The following is an 18,978-nucleotide window of genomic DNA, read 5'->3' as shown; positions in this document are numbered from 1 at the left end:
GTTTAGAAAGGGACAGTTTTAATAGGACAAAATGTTTTAATCGCCATTTTACAGAGTGCCAGCCAGTCATTGCTGTTCTTTTCATTGCTGAGGAGGACAGTCCTGCCAACATAACAGTTTGTTCAATAACAGGTAAAAAACTGGTCTCACTTTACATTTTCAACCACTGCCAGATAATATAATCTTATATAATGATAACTCCTTCTTCACAAGTGGTGTTAAATATATAATGATTAAACTAACAATAAAATGGAAATTATGCTCTTTAAACTCAGAACCATTATTGACTGTCTGATGCTACTGGTAAATGAACTGGTCTTGATGTCCTTTTCTTGAGATAATAACTATTTGCATATTACCCCGGTACTACTATTGTACATTCAATAGAAAATCGTCTTGTTTGTATCGTTAAATGGCTTTATAATGTTCCCCACTTCCTGATTCTTGAAAATTATGTGAACAAATGACAATCCTACTACCATTTAAAGTTTGATTAAATTTCGGACAAATGTGTGTGTTTAAATTTGCCTTCTGCTTAAAGTAAGGGTATATATACTGGGCAAGAAGTGCTGAATTTCATCGTGAATGACAGTGATTATCCATAGTTTGAATTTGGTTCGGACATGTTTGACGGGAATTTAAAGACATTTTTTTGTCATCATTTTCGCATACATTGTTTCATTCCAAGATAAAAAATATAACCTTTTTCAAAATGTTCAATCTGTGAGAGTGCAGCTTTAATAGACCAGTAAAGACTTGTCGATGTGAAACTAAACTCTCAATCAAACTTTGGTAAAAGATCAAATGCGGGGCTCCGTGTGCGGCATAGACTGTGTTAATATTTATTTAATATGATGAAGAGCTAGTTAAGTTATTTTTGTTAAAAGTCTTCATTTGAAGCAAAATATGTTGCAATACCCTGTATGAATTTTCTTCACTGGATATTGATTCATAAAAAAACATTGCTCCAGGGTGCGGAGCTATTTTTTGCTATATGTCTATATGGAAAAATCTTCTCCTCAGAAGTCAACTTTGTTCCCCAATGTGCAAGGCACAATCGGTGAAAATAATTTCAATAAAAGTCACTGATTATTATTATTGTTATTATTATTAATAAACTTTTACTATTTCAGGAGACAAACAGAAACACAGAGGTGCTATACATTCTGATTGAAAAACAAAAGCTTCTCCCATCATTTTGGCGTGGCTCAGATCAAGAGGAGAATTTTAAGAAAGGTAATAACTGAGCAACTAAGAACATGCAAATTGCACTGGTTAGAGTGTAAGACCCATCTCCCTTCATAAGAATTGATAATCATCACTGTATTAAATCAAGAAATTGAAACGTAAGTGTCTTGTCTTTTGCAGTGTTTTTGAAATATAATATAATTTAAAAAAAACTAAATTATTTAATATGATTGTGAATGTGTGATGTTTTCTTCTGATCATTCACTCTCAAAAACCAGATACTAAAAACATATTTGTAGATTTTTTTGTTTTACTTGTAAATTTAGTTTTAAGGTTGTATTTTAGGCAAAGCCTTTTATTCTGCTCAATACAAACTTAAATATTGTAAGAGTTATGGCCCTTTGTAATTTTTAAACAAATACATTTTTTTCATGTTTTTGTAAGCCCATTATTAAGGGACTTTTAATATTTTCACCAGCTGCATTATAAAGTCAGACCAAAAGTGTTCAGTAAGTGTCCAAACAATAAGTTAGAACAAATATTGTTGTAGAATGTTTTGTGAAGACATACAATTGGATTACTTTTGTGTCAATAGGATTAAGGTTTCTGCACATAAAAATTATTTAGAATTGCATTTGGGTCAGTCGGTTCACGTTCAATATTACTTGCAGTATAAGTGGAAGCAGTGACTTAAAATTAATTACCAAACAGTTTCTGCTCAATTGCTTTGAGTTAACATACGAGTTATGAAACTTGGAATACTAGTTCTTGGTGGCATAAATGAAAGACCTTGTTTTGTCACATTGACTTGTTAGCAAGCACTAACTTCCTCTAAATTCTCTTCAGGTGATGATTGGGCACACACAAGAAGACATAGATCACAGGTGTCTAGCCATATGAGTAGATAGGAGTGTCACACTCTGCCAAACTTACTTCATCAGACGAGCAGAAAGCTTCTCAAGATCCCGCACTGCACACTAAGACATAGTCTTTGACTACAACAAGGTGATGAAAGTACAGAGAGGTCCAATAGAAATCAATTCTGTGCTGCGTCATTTCTTCATTCTGGAAGTCGATGGACGTGATTTATCATGGCATAAAGTGTGCAGTTTGCCGACTATCAGCAGTCTTGTTCACCAGCTGTGCAACTTGAGCTGGTAGCTTTATTGCTTGAAGCCACTGCACAAGAGGGGGAAGGTGCAGGCTCATCAAAAAGTCTCAAAAGTTGAAACTAGGAAAAGAAGTTTATCAAGAGTGTGAATCTATTTTGAAAACAATCGTTACAATGATTTGGTTTCCTTTGAAACTTGATACATACTATGAATTGAGATGCTTAAATAAAAAACCGCTATTCAAATATCAGGAAACTGCCTTTTTCATACTAAAGGGTAAATGATGTCGCCATTTCCTGTATGTATTTAAATAAGATATGTCTCCACAATTAATATTTTTAGGGAATTTTTCTCAACCTAATGAATGAGATTAAATTGTACAGCGTTATATGAGCTTAATATGTGTTTTCTCATTCTTTAAAATTGGTGAAAAATTGTCAGAAGATAATTAGACCAGTATCCATTACTGCAATCATACAATCAAATATACAGGGACAAGCCCACTGGGCATATAATATAATTAAACCCTGTTTAGGGGCACGAGGCAAACAGAGTTACTTTCAAACGTTAAAGCTGCACTCTCACACTTTAGATGTTTTGACAACCTTTTTCATTTTATGTCTTGGATTGGAACCATCCAATTTTTGCGAAAAATTAAATCCCAGATTTTTCTATTTAAGTTAAAACATTGATGTTTTTCATGCACTTTTCTTAAACCGTTAGTAACATTAATTTTCGAACGGAAATATGAAATCTGCGATCTGATCTTTTGTCAGCAATCTTTTATCATTGGTTTGCAGATAATTACGCAAAAACTTGCTCATTCCAAGACAAAAAAAGTTGTGGAAACGGTATATCTGTGAGAGTGCAGCTCTAAATGTTTAATTGCTTGATTTTACTACTGTATTAGAAATTACAGGGATTGGGGTATATTTTTAGTGTTTTTATTGCTTGTTTTTGATTCATACAGTCATACTTTATTCTTCAGGGCACAACTTACAAATAGACAAAACTGGAAAATGGTCATATCAAAAGGTCAAAGATAATGCAAGTTGAACAATCATATTGTTCATGGCTTGTATTTTTGGTATATTTTGTTGCATATGCTATAGAAAAGTTGAAAGTTAAAAATAAATTCATAGTTGAAATGATGGCTTTGAATGGTATTGTCAGATGAGAAACGGCACTATTAAGAAATAGGTATAATGGTACTTTATTTATTTTAATCAATTTTAGATATTATGAAAATTATTATCTTATTTAGTACATGAGACCTTTTAAACAGTTATTGACAATATAACAATGTGTATATGAAGCTTTAGATCAACACTTAAAGCTGCACTCTTACAGATTGTCAGTTTAGACACAAAATTGTCTCAAAATCGGCTGATTTGGTTATCATTCCTTTAATTCAGTCATATTAGATTATTCACAATAGAACCAATCAAAAATGTTTGGTAAAACATCTGTGTGCAATTTCGAAACACAAAGTGTTCGTTAACAATACTGAAACGGGAGTGTGCTGTATTTGAACAATTGGTGTTTAGCTATGAAACGCCAGTGTTTGCCTAGAATATTTTTCCACTATCATAAATGTTATAAATTACTTTTGAACGTGGAAATCCAACTGTAAGATTAAGTTGAAAATGACGAAACACGGGGTTTCAATCGAACACACCTATTAATAATCTCTTATTCCTGAAATGAATATCGTTTTCATAAAAGTGTTACAATGCACAAAATCCACAATAATTTAATGTTGTATGTATTTCTTATTTAATTTGTCATAAAAATGATTGATGGTCGGATATCACTTGAAATAACTACCTAAAGTAATCCACATTGGCAAACTAATATCGTTCACCGGATTTGGCGGTCAAATGCTGACGATTGTGTAAACAACACAATTTTTGATGATTTTGGAAAATGTTCCCATGCTTTAAGAATCCAATCTATGTAAGTACTAAGGGTATTGAAGTATTATTTGACTTGTATATATTTGTTGTTATTTAAGAATCGAATGTATTTTTATGTGGTGCATACTGTAATAAATGATATTTTTTCAACACCAACATTTGCAAAAACATATGTAAAATTATGTGTCCACTTTCTGACAGTTCATACATCAATACAGTTCTAGAATAAATTGATCTCGCCATTCAGGGTCTAAGATAAACCAATAACACGCTTGCATGTATACCAGTAGGCGAGTAGGTTTCAGACAGCAGCAGTTCTCGGACAATCGTGATTTTCGACTCTTTTGAAAGTATCAAGCGCCTGGTAAATTTCAATATAAACGTCGCGTTATGGCATATATATATTTGTATGTCTTACTCAGTTATTTTAACGACAACAGTTACTGTATGAAACCTATAGTTTACTGGATTAAATATTCAACTTTAAGACATATTAAATAAAACTTCAGGACAATGTTCCCTTATTTGATCATATACTCCTCCAATAGACCCATTTTGAACACCTAATTCGGAGCCAAAGAAAATATAGCTTAATGATTTATTGATTCATTTTTTTCTTATTTCTCCACAGCCAAAGACCTGAAGTTTATTATACAAAAACAAATATTAATATATCTTAAAACATTAACATATTTTGTCAAAACTCAAAGCCTTCATGTACAATAGCTGTACAAATGCAGTCATCGAAATAAGACTTTTGGAAAACAAGCCCGAATTCAGTGTTTATAGATTTAACCTCTGAATGTTACAGTTTTTGGCTGAATGAAGCGCCGAAACCTGGCTGATGTCAATAAGAGGTCAGAGGTTGTGGTATAAGCTTTATCCAGCTTGAAGAAGATGGCTTAAGTAAGTAAACGTGTGCAGTATAATGGGACTAATAGTAAGAGTATTTTGATCTGAAAACTAGTGTTATTAAAAATCACCTTACATTAACGGGAAGATCACTGATCCCGTATAAGTGAAAGTGAAAAAAAGTTTAGACAATTTAAATAAATCCTTCAAATGAAAGATATTTCAATAGTCACACATTTAAAAGTAACCCTTTTAGCCTTTCAGAATGATTCTTATTTGGCAGTGCCTTAAGCCATGGAGATGAAAATAGGCTACAGAAAAGGAAAGGGCCAAAGGACGAGGTGTTTAGTTCAGAAAAGTAAGGTATGTGATACTTGGATAAGTTGCTTATTTGCAGTAAGCAATATTACTTAATAGTGCCCCATGAGACAAAAGCACCCACTTTCATATTTGGTCGTCAGAAGGCCTTGTAATCAGTTACAGCTTTAATGCTAAAAAATCAATTTTAACCAGAATATATGAAGATCATATTACATTTATAAGTCATCAGGGTCTATTTGATATAATTTCTTGATCATCTTCACTTTAATTATTAAGCATACCAGAGAAATACCATGGTAAACTATTGAATGTTGTCAATCATCAGTGGCTCAGTTAGTCGATCGCGATGCTGGGAACCCTTGTTTGTTTACTGACATATGTTGTGTCTTAGCAAGCAATATAATAGTCAAGCATCGTTCCAAGGATACATCTTGTTATTTATTAATCAAACGGTTGTTTCACCTTAAAGGTGAGAATTTGGAGCGACTACTTTTTTCATCACAAAAGTTTGCAAAACTAAAAAGCGTTTGATGTATTAACATTTAAAATATATTAGACTTTTTTTTTGTTGAACGTGTGGTTTATCATTGGGTCGCAGTATAATTTAGCTTAAATAATAAATCAGAGCATAACAATATTTTTCAATTGAATAGGTGTATATTTGTGGCTGTCCATTATGCACAAAAATACAATATACATAAAAGCATTACTTCCAACAAATGGCAAAATTCATGATGAATTTCTTCACTGCATGACCTGTAATATAAACTTAGAAGTTATTGTTCCGTTCAGTCTCTTTTAAGTCTTTAAGAATGACAGCATGCTTTATAATTTAGTATTACCCGGTACATTACTGTGTCGTTGTTTTTTGTATTTGTGGATGATACTTAAATAAACCAAGTACTGTTTATATCTTACAGTCAGGTTTTTCCTATTTATCATAAATTTATAATAAGTTCAATAAGCATTTTTGTGTCAACATTTAGACGATTGTTCAGAACTTGGTTTAAGTTAACAACATTGTTAACGTCATTGTTGTTAATTTTTAAAGGTGAAATATTTTAAGATGTATTTAAGCTCTATAGTATGGAATCCCATATACAGCTGTGTAACACTGATTCCCATGTACAGCTCTATAGCATGGATTCCCATATACAGCTCTGTAACATGGATTGCCATATACAGCTTAGTAACATTGATTTCCTTATACAGCTCTATGGCACTGATTCCCATATACAGCTCTATAACACGGATTCCCATATACAGCTCCTAAGCATGGATTCCCGTATACAGCTCTATAGCATGGATTCCCATATACAGCTCTATAACATGAATTGCCATATACAGCTCAGTAACATTGATTTTCTTATACAGCTCTATGGCATGGATTCCCATATACAGCTCTATAGAACGGATGCCCACATATAGCTCTATAGCACGTATTCCCATACACATCTGTATTGCATGGATTCCCATATACAGCTTTATAACATTGATTCAGATGTACATATCTATACAGTGGATTATATACAGCTCTTTATCACTGATTCCAATATACATCTCTAAAGCATTGATTACCATATGCATCTCTATAGCACTGATTACCATATACATCTGTAAAGCGCTGATTACCATATAAAGCTTAAAGCACGGATTTAAAAGCGTCTGGTATAGTAAGTTGGTATTCATTACTCCACAAACTTTATGGTATTTTTTATAAAGGTGTATTTACAAAAAATTAGGGGAAAAACAAATGATATCTCATTCAATAATGACGATCATATTTCAAAATAACGTCTTATTACAATATAAACTACATAAGTAAATCACTTAACCTTATGATTACAACAATATGCCATTTAGCCTAATTTTAATAACGACAGTGTTACCCGTATTACATGACAAATATTTCCCATCATTCCTTTCACTTGATCCATATTTACCAACAATATTTCTATTCACGTTAACATTTTCTGATTTATCAATTTGACACCTGTTGAAAACACTCATGTCGTACACTGTCAAACTCTCAGTTGAATTTGTTCAGCCTGTTGTGAACAAACTTATGTAACATTATACCGTTCTCACTGAGTGTATTATTCACACACTTTATCTCAAGATATTGTCCTTTTGTTCAAACTACAATCAAAAATATTACTGATGAAATACCTGACGGGTTTATGTAGAATTTAAATATATCTTGATTCATTGGATTGAATTAAAACGCGTCATGATGACATACAATTTGGCTAATAAAATAGTATCTTTATTACAAAAACTATTATTACCCGGCTTATATTTTAGATTGATTGCTATGTGACCCATGAGCAAAACATTTCATTAAAAAAAAATGCAAAAACATACAAAATTGAGCTTATAAAGCAGTTAAATAGTTCGCATTATATCATAAGATAAGGACGGACGCATAATAAACAGTTTCATATATTACAAATAATATATGATTAACATAATCAATGAGATAGAAAATTAAGAAAGAATGTCATTTATTTTGCATACATGTACATACAAGTGAGTCTCATTATTGGAACAATCGGTAATTACTTTGAAACTCGACTTGTTTGGACACACTACTTGTATTTGTTCGTGTGCGTTTTTGTTCGTCCTATACGGCATGTACTTGTCTATGTATATTGAACAAGTTCAGACATATACCATGGCACGACAAAAGCGATTTTCTCAAGGATAAACGGGCCGACAAGTACAAGTTGAAGGGGATACTTTGTTAACGACCTAGACCTGAACTACAACTTGTGAATGTAGCTACTTGTACAGTTCTACCACCTCTATTATAAGAATCATTTTACATATTATTAAAATAAAAGTAAAATTGTTGCCAAATTATCTGATAACATTTGATGATATACTAGTTACACACATATGTATCATTGATTCCCGATTATCTGATAACTTTTGGTGACATACTAGTTAACACAAAAATGTATAATTGTTGCCAAATTAACTGATAAATTATCTGATAAATTTTGGGGACATACAAGTTGCACAAATATGTATAATTGTTGCCAAATTATCTGATAACCTTTGGCGTACTACTGGTTGCACATATACGTATACGTGTTGCCCAATTATCTGATAACATTTGGTGACATACTAATTACACCAACATGTATAACAGTTGCCCAAATATCTGATTACTTTTGGTGAAATACTGGTAACACATACCTGTACAAGTGTTGCCCAGTTATCTGATAACCTTTGGTAAAATACTAGTTACACATATATGTATAGTTGTTGCCCAGTTATAAGATAACCTTTGGTGACATACTAGTTAAACATATATGTACATATAAGTGTTGCCCAGTTATCTGATAACCTTTGGTGAAATACTAGTTACACATACATGTATGATTGTTGCCAAATTATCTGATAACCTTTGGTGAAATACTAGTTACACATACATGTATGATTGTTGCCCAATTATCTGATAACCTTTGATGACATACTAGTTTCACTTTTGGTTAAAAACTAGTAACACATACATTGCCCAATAATATGATAACTTTTGTTGTAATACCAGTAACACAAACAAGTATAATTGTTGCCAAACTATCTGATAACTTTTGGTAAAACACGATCTACACAAATATGTATAAGTGTTGCCCAATTATCTAATAATACTAATTGAAATCCTTTTTTTCGACTGTTTGTGGCTGTACTAAAATAATTGCTGCTTCACAGTAAAAACGATTAAAATAACTCAACTCAAAAAAAACAACGACATCATGCTGGAAATGATATTGCCATGAATAAAACGCAAGAAAAGTACGGTGAAATTTGAGTGGTATACAATGTTCGCCACTGCAAGATTTCTAGTAAGATTACGTAGTATGATTTCGTTTCATATCCTTCTAAGTATGTTTTGACTTTGTGTTTATTTATATCTTTAAAAGTTACGTTACTGATCGAGCTTTATATATCTCAAAGAGGTAACATACATTGTCATTATTGTTTTGTCTTGACATTTGTTTCATTTTACTTGTCCGGTAAGTCGGCTTGCATTAGAAACTGACGCTAAACAAACAATAAAATCGGTATGGAATAAATAGTTCAATTACCGGCATAACAAAGTTAAGGTAAGTCGCTATGGCCTAATATAGTTCAATAACAGGCAACTACTAAACACTAAGCTTAGACATTCTACCAGTAAGGTACGAACATTAAATACCTTACAGCGTTTATATCAACGCCAGTATAATTATAATACACCGTGTGTAACAACAATCCTAGTATATAAAAAAGTACAAATATAAACAAAGAACGGTCATATCGCAGTTTTAGCATGACGCAATTCATTGTGACGCATCATCATCATCATCAATGTCATCATCATCATCATGACCACCACCACCACCACCACCACCACCACCACTACCACAATCAACATCACCATCACCATCACCGTCATCATCACTACCACCATCATCATCATCATCATCATCATCATCATCATCATCATCATCATCATCATCATCATCATCATCATCATCATCATCATCATCATCATCATCATCATCATCATCATCATCATCATCATCATCATCATCATCATCAGCAGCAGCAGCAGCAGCAGCAGCAGCAGCAGAGCAGCAGCAGCAGCAGCAGCAGCAGCAGAAGCAGCAGCAGCAGGAGTAGCAGCAGCAACAGTAGCAGCTACAACATCACCACCACCACCACCATCACAACCACCATCATCATCATCACCACCATCAACATCACAATCATCATCATCATCATCATCATCATCGTCATCATCATCATCATCATCATCATCATTATTAACTTTTTCCATCATCATCATAAGTCATTATCACCTATCATCTATCATCATCATCATCATCATCATCATCATCATCATCATCATCATCATCATCATCATCATCATCATCATCATCATCATCATCATCATCATCATCATCATCATCATCATCATCATCATCAACATCATCATCATCATCATCATCATCATCATCATCATCATCATCATCATCATCATCATCATCATCATCATCATCATCATCACCACTACAACTACCACCATCACCTTTCCCCATATAAGCCTTATTACTTATAGGTACACCGGGCCACCAAAGGTTGTACCTCTATTTTTTATATTAACTAAATGAAATGGTTTAATACTTGGCTTTAAAGTTATTTATGAGCGGTTTTCTTAACGACTTGAATTTCCTATTATACCATCTCGACTATGAATGGTTTGCATATGGTAGATTCTTTTGTAAAACACTGCATTCCAAATTATTTATCCGTCAGAGCTAATGATGCTTATTCAGGTATTGAATTTCAATATTAATCATTTTACTTAGGTAAGATACGATTGCGTTTCTATGTGAACAAGTATTCATATGACCCGGCAATAATTAAACTAAACCTGCGTCAAGTTCTTGTGCACTGCACTTCCCCTACACGATACATATCAAGCTAGAACATTTAGATGTGCACATTGTTTACATACTAGCTAGAGCAAACACAATGTAAACATGCTATGCGAAAATATTGTCCTTGGTTGAACTTGACCTAAATCTTTGAGCAACTTTCGTTTTTTTAGGGATCAAAACAATTGACACCAAATATAAGAGGCCATGTCGTGTGTTATGAAAATCATTATAGATAACGTGTACTATATGGTTTTGAAGAAGTAAAGGAAAACTTAAAATTGGAATAAGAACTGACTCTAACAAAGATACACATAGCAAGCACAGCATAGGCAAGTTCTGCATTTGATAGTATAACAAGGCACGTCATTTTAGATATTACCGATGTATTTATTTACAATGAAACATCCTATTAAATGTTATTTGACACACCAAATTGTCATAAATATTGCAGTTAAATAGAATAAATAAGCCTAGGCGAAGATATTGAAGAATACCCCTTTTATTACTATGGTTAAATTACTTCAATGGTTTGATAAACCTGTTTAGCAACTGTGCTCATACGGTTGAAACGTGCACACGATGAACCTTGACAAAGTCACCGACATTGTCTATGTACAAACATATAATGAACGGTTGTATATTGGTGTTCTATTTAAAGATAATGCGCTGTATTGTTCGAAAACCTATTTAGCAAATGCGCACCTACTGCTAAAGCGTGTACCTCGACCAAGCCACCGACATTGTACATAGACGAATATATTATAAACATTTGAGTGTAGCCGTTCTACTTTAATTAATGCTATTTTTTCCACGGATAATCAATCATTGGTAAACCTAACAGTCAGTTCATTTCTGTTTCCACTATAAAACTTTATAATGAGGTCTCTCATTGTATAAATTTGCTTTCAATACGTTTATCATAGTTGAACTCGTGGCATATAATATATTAGTATAAAACATTTGATAACATAAAAACTTTACCTGTTTGTTAGTCACAGTGTAAATGTACAACATTTATGTTTTTCAACTTTAATGTTTAACCTGGCCATACAGCTGGAAGTAGTATTTTGTTGAACTCCTTGTATTCTTTATATTTGTTTACATTATAAATTTTGTTTAAGTTCGAAAATGGAAGTATAATTTTACACTAATTTGAAAGACAAAGTGCTTTCAATATTGCAGGAACATAATGGTGTATCTACGGAAACTTACGAGATGAAATAGTTTCATTGTTCACTTTGAGCTCTTTCTTTTATCCCCACCTAATTCAATGATTACGTTTAAGATATTACTATGAAAAAAATGATGGTGTAATAGAAACTCCTTAATGAATTTTGAATTAGTTAACACTTGACATCTACCAAATTGTTCGGCCGAGAGGGAGGAATTAAGTGCATAATCATATATGAAAACATGAGCAAATATGTGATGGTGTAACAGAAACACATTTTTGCATGTTGAATAAATTGATACTCAAATTTTGGGCCAAGAGGAAGAGCAACATGTACTTGTCTAAAAGCATAAATGTGCAAGTAAGAACCAAATATGTACTTGTCGGAGGCAATATGTAAAAGTCTGAACGAAATATGTATTAGTCAGAAGGCAATATATTCAACTCGGAACACAATATGTACGAGTCGGAACGCAATATGTACAAGTCAGAACGCAAAATGAACAAGTCGGAACGCAATTTGTAATAGTCAGAATGTAAAATGAACCATTCGGAACGTACTATGTAAGAGTCAGAACGTAAAATAAACAATTCGGAACGCACTATGTAATAGTCAACGTAAAATGAACAATTCGGAACGCATTATATAATAGTCATAATATGTACAAGTCAGAACGCAAAATGAATAATTTGGAACGCACTATGTAATAGTCAGAACGCAAAATGAACAAGTCGGAACGCAATATGTACTAGTCAAAACGCAACATATACTAATCAAAACGCAATATATACTAGTCAAAACGCAATACGTACTAGTCAGAACGCAATATGAACTAGACGGAACGCAATCTGAACAAAACGGAATGCAATATGTACAAGTTAGAACGCAAGATATACAAGTTAGAACGCAAGATAACAAAGTCGGAAAACATTATGTACGAGTCAGAACGCAATATGTACCAGACAAAAACGCAATATGTACAAGTCAGAACGCAATATTTACTAGTCAGAAAGCAAGATGTACAAGTCTGAACGCAATATGTACTAGTCATAACGCAATATGTACAAGTCATAACGCAATATGTACTAGTCATAACGCAATATGTACAAGTCAGAACGCAAGATGTACTAGTCATAACGCAAGATGTACTAGTCAGAACGCAAGATGTACTAGTCATAACGCAATATGTACTAGTCATAACGCAAGATGTACTAGTCAGAACGCAGGATGTACTAGTCATAACGCAAGATGCACTAGTCATAACGCAAGATGTACTAGTCATAACGCAATATGTATAAGTCAGAACGCAAGATGTACAAGTCAGAACGCAAGATGTACTAGTCATAACGTAAGATGTACTAGTCATAACGCAATATGTACTAGTCATAACGCAATATGTACAAGTCATAACGCAATATGTACTAGTCATAACGCAAGATGCACTAGTCATATTGCAAGATGTACAAGTCAGAACGCAAGATATACTAGTCATAACGCAATATGTACAAGTCAGAACGCAAGATGTACAAGTCAAAACTCAAGATGTACAAGTCATAACGCAATATGTACTAGTCATAACGCAAGATGTACTAGTCATAACGCAATATGTACAAGTCATAACGCAATATGTACTAGTCATAACGCAAGATGCACTAGTCATAACGCAATATGTACTAGTCATAACGCAAGATATACTAGTAATAACGCAAGATGCACTAGTCATAACGCAATATGTACAAGTCAGAACGCAAGATGTACAAGTCATAACGCAAGATGTACTAGTCAGAACGCAATATGTACTAGTCATAACGCAAGATGTACAAGTCATAACGCAAGATGTACTAGTCAGAACGCAATATGTACTGGTCATAACGCAAGATGTACAAGTCATAACGCAAGATGTACAAGTCAGAACGCAAGATGTACTAGTCATAACGCAAGATGTACTAGTCATAACGCAAGATGTACAAGTCAGAACGCAAGATGTACAAGTCATAACGCAAGATGTACTAGTCAGAACGCAAGATGTACTAGTCATAACGCAAGATGTACAAGTCAGAACGCAATATGTACTAGTCATAACGCAATATGTACAAGTCAGAACGCAAGATGTACTAGTCATAACGGAATATGTACTTGTCATAACGCAAGATGTACAAGTCAGAACGCAAGATGTACTAGTCATAACGCAAGATGTTCTAGTCATAACGCAAGATGTACTTGTCATAACGCAAGATGCACTAGTCATAACGCAAGATGTATTAGTCATAACGCAATATGTACTAGTCATAACGCAATATGTACTTGTCATAACGCAAGATGCACTAGTCATAATGCAATATGTACTAGTCATAACGCAAGTTGTACAAGTCAGAACGCAAGATGTACTAGTCATAACGCAAGATGTACTAGTCATAACGCAAGATGTACTAGTCATAACGCAAGATGTACTAGTCATAACGCAAGATGTACAAGTCAGAACGCAAGATGTGCTAGTCATAACGCAAGATGTACAAATCAGAACGCAAGATGTACTAGTCATAACGCAATATGTACTAGTCATAACGCAATATGTACTTGTCATAACGCAATATGTACTAGCAATAACGCAAGATGTACTAGTCATAACGCAAGATGTACTTGTCATAACGCAAGATGCACTAGTCATAACGCAAGATGTACAAGTCAGAACGCAAGATGTGCTAGTCATAACGCAAAATATACTAGTCATAACGCAAGATGTACTAGTCATAACGCAAGATGTACTAGTCAGAACGCAATATGTACTGGTCATAACGCAAGATGTACTAGTCATAACGCAATATGTACTAGTCATAACGCAAGATGTACTAGTCATAACGCAATATGCACTAGTCATAACGCAAGATGTACAAGTCAGAACGCAAGATGTACAAGTCATAACGCAAGATGTACTAGTCAGAACGCAAGATGTATTAGTCATAACGCAAGATGTACAAGTCAGAACGCAATATGTACTAGTCATAACGCAATATGTACAAGTCAGAACGCAAGATGTACTAGTCATAACGGAAGATGTACTTGTCATAACGCAAGATGTACAAGTCAGAACGCAAGATGTACTAGTCATAACGCAAGATGTACTAGTCATAACGCAAGATGTACTTGTCATAACGCAAGATGCACTAGTCAGAACGCAATATGTACTAGTCATAACGCAATATGTACTAGTCATAACGCAATATGTACTTGTCATAACGCAAGATGCACTAGTCATAACGCAATATGTACTAGTCATAACGCAAGTTGTACAAGTCAGAACGCAAGATGTACTAGTCATAACGCAAGATGTACTAGTCATAAAACAAGATGTACTTGTCATAACGCAAGATGCACTAGTCATAACGCAAGATGTACAAGTCAGAACGCAAGATGTGCTAGTCATAACGCAAGATGTACAAATCAGAACGCAAGATGTACTAGTCATAACGCAATATGTACTAGTCATAACGCAATATGTACTTGTCATAACGCAATATGTACTAGCAATAACGCAAGATGTACTAGTCATAACGCAAGATGTACTTGTCATAACGCAAGATGCACTAGTCATAACGCAAGATGTACAAGTCAGAACGCAAGATGCACTAGTCATAACGCAAGATGTACAAGTCAGAACGCAAGATGTACTAGTCATAACGCAAGATGTACTAGTCATAACGCAAGATGCACTAGTCATAACGCAAGATGTACAAGTCAGAACGCAAGATGTACTAGTCATAACGCAAGATGTACTAGTCATAACGCAAGATGTACAAGTCAGAACGCAATATGTACTAGTCATAACGCAAGATGTACTAGTCATAACGCAAGATGCACTAGTCATAACGCAATATGTACTAGTCATAACGCAAGATGTACAAGTCAGAACGCAAGATGTACTAGTCATAACGCAAGATGTACTAGTCATAACGCAAGATGTACAAGTCAGAACGCAAGATGCACTAGTCATAACGCAAGATGTACTTGTCATAACGCAAGATGCACTAGTCATAACGCAAGATGTACTAGTCATAACGCAAGATGTACTAGTCATAACGCAATATGTACTAGTCATAACGCAAGATGTACTAGTCATAACGCAAGATGTACAAGTCAGAACCCAAAATGTACTAGTCATAACGCAATATGTACTAGTCATAACGCAATATATACTAGTCAGAACGCAAGATGTACTAGTCATAACGCAAGATGTACTAGTCATAATGCAAGATGTACTAGTCATAACGCAATATGTACTAGTCAGAACTCAATATGTACTAGTCATAACGCAAGATGTACTAGTCAGAACGCAAGATGTACTAGTCAGAACTCAATATGTACTAGTCATAACGCAAGATGTACTAGTCATAACGCAATATGTACTAGTCATAACGCAAGATGTACTAGTCATAACGCAATATGTACTAGTCATAACGCAATATGTACAAGTCAGAACGCAAGATGTACTAGTCATAACGCAATATGTACTAGTCATAACGCAATATGTACAAGTCAGAACGCAAGATGTACTAGTCATAACGCAAGATGTACAAGTCAGAACGCAAGATGTACTAGTCATAACTCAAGATGTACAAGTCATAACGCAATATGTACAAGTCATAACGCAATATGTACTAGTCATAACGCAATATGTACTAGTCATAACGCAATATGTACTAGTCAGAACGCAAGATGTACTAGTCATAACGCAATATGTACTTGTCAGAACGCAAGATATCCAAGTCAGAAGGAAATATGTACAAGTCAGAACGCAATATGTACACACTATAACACAAGATTTCCAAGTCAGAACGGAAGATGTAGATGTATGAATGCAAGTTTTTTAAGCTAAAACACAACATATAAATATATATGTATTCGTCAGGACACAAGATGTATAAGCCAGAACGCATAATGTACTTGTAAGAACGCAATATATATTTGTCAGAAAGCAAAATATATAAGCCAGAATGTAAGATGTACTTGTAAGAACGCAATATGTACGAGTCAGAACGCGATAGGTCCTTTAAATTGCATGATCTATATATATATATTTGATAACCACATATTTAGACTAAATGCACAGTTTATGTGCATGCAATATTAGAAGCTTCGGATTCAAGTTATTTTAGAAGACCATAAGTTCTCATGTGTTATGGTACGTTTACTTCAACTGTTTAAATGTCTTATTTACTTAGCTGAGCACGTTTTGTCGCAATGTGCAGACGATAATATCATGGTAATGGTACCCGATCATTCTCCATGAACATTTTAATAAGCTAGGGGGTTTTAAATTCAAAATCTGTCCAAACTGATGAAATGCTTAAACGCATAAAATGTCACCTGAACTCCTCTGCCATAAACATGTATGCAATCATGGTATCACAATACGACCGAGTTGGTTTTCTTTAACCTAATGTAAATGAATCAAAATAACATGGGCCGATCTTTCAGTGCACCTGAGCAGGTATAATTCATAAAAAAACTATATCCGTTTTCGTGCGTAAAATGACATAATTATTTTAAATAAAAATAAAACTGCAATCGTATTACCATGTATCCATGCTATTGTAAAACGATGAACGGTAAATATTGAAGTTAACAAAATATGTTCTGTTCCGTTCTATTCTGTTCTGCTATTAGACAGTAATGATAAATACCCGCAGATGTTTGTATACGACGACTTGGAATAGTTGTCCAAAGGTTATGTATTGGGAATGTTGCACATTTACATACTTTCATTAGTTAATAGTTATTATTGTATACATATCAATCCAATTAACCAGTTGTTAACAATTGACAGTCAAACTCTCAAGTCTGTTGAAAAGACTGTTTTTATGTAATCGGACTCTATTCACGAAGTATTTTGTTTACCCTCGTATTTCCTAAATAAATACACCTCATGTTAAACAAAGTATGTGTACCATGATTTGGATATACCTGTAAATCGATGTGTCATTGTCCACAATATAAAGTTATATATACATAGAACTGTTCTGCAATGTTGAGACCTAATTTTACAAACTAAGTCTGAATGTGTTTCGCCTTTATATTTCTTTCAATTATGTGAACATTTAAGTGTTATGTATACTTTAGTGAAAATTAGCTTCTCCGTTTTAACTTTAACCTCAACCGAGTTTCCATTTCAGATTTGCAGTTTAATATTTACAGCATCTGGTATCAGGTTGTTTTTATTATTTAAGATATCATCTTCAAAAGAGGCGCATATTAGGTTCAAGATAAAAAGTGCACGGCAAGTATTATAACATCAGTAAATTTCAAAACAATGTTTGAATAAGTATGAAAATTAAACTCTTAAATTAATTTCACACCGTTGGCTAGATTTTTTGTACTCCAGGGAATTTAGGAGAAATTTCCATATGAGCCTAAACTGGAGAATTAATCAATATTTGGAAAAAAATGAAATCTTTTTAATTGGAAACGAAAATAACAATTATATTTATGTGTTAGTGCTAGATTATACAACATTATTAAACGGAAAACTGTTACCTGATTTCGCGAATTCCATAAGCGTTTTTACTTCATATTTTACATGTGCAACCTAAACCAGTTTAAATACCAACAACTGCGTCAGATGTATGTTTTTATTATCCGTTTTCTGAAAAATGTTGCTCATTTCACTTGCAAATATAACATAAAATCAATCTTTTTGCTAAATTTTACAAATTTAAACCAACTTCCTTGTATGCTCACTTCTAAAACTAAATATACTCGATAAGAGTAAAGAGGATACTGTAGTCATGTATTTCTTTAGATTATGATTAACCATGCGTCCTTTGCACTAGCTGAGGCAGGGTAGGCGGAGTTGCACCCGACACGCAAACCCCCTAAAATCGTACAGCTGTATATGTGTTATCGGAGAACAAAACTATTAAAATGCGCTCAAAATGACACATTTCGGACAAGATTTGTAATACCAGAACCATCGACCCCCTGCCCACAT

At 33.8% G+C, this 18,978-nt stretch overlaps 1 protein-coding gene across 1 annotated transcript in view; it reads right to left on the bottom strand.

Annotated features, from left to right (window-relative positions):
* Positions 1–18,760, bottom strand: part of LOC128241180 (uncharacterized) — a 38,157-nt gene extending 19,397 nt beyond the window's left edge. The window contains exon 1 of the mRNA XM_052958142.1: positions 18,525–18,760. The gene's annotated coding sequence lies outside the window, so the exon portion shown is untranslated. The remainder of the gene's footprint in view (positions 1–18,524) is intronic.
* Between the last annotated feature and the right edge of the window lie 218 nt (positions 18,761–18,978).

Source organism: Mya arenaria, chromosome 7 (assembly GCF_026914265.1).
Source record: "Mya arenaria isolate MELC-2E11 chromosome 7, ASM2691426v1".
In the NCBI taxonomy this organism is placed as follows: domain Eukaryota; kingdom Metazoa; phylum Mollusca; class Bivalvia; order Myida; family Myidae; genus Mya; species Mya arenaria.
Note: the sequence above shows the minus strand (reverse complement) of the source record. Positions and strands in the feature narration are given on the sequence as shown.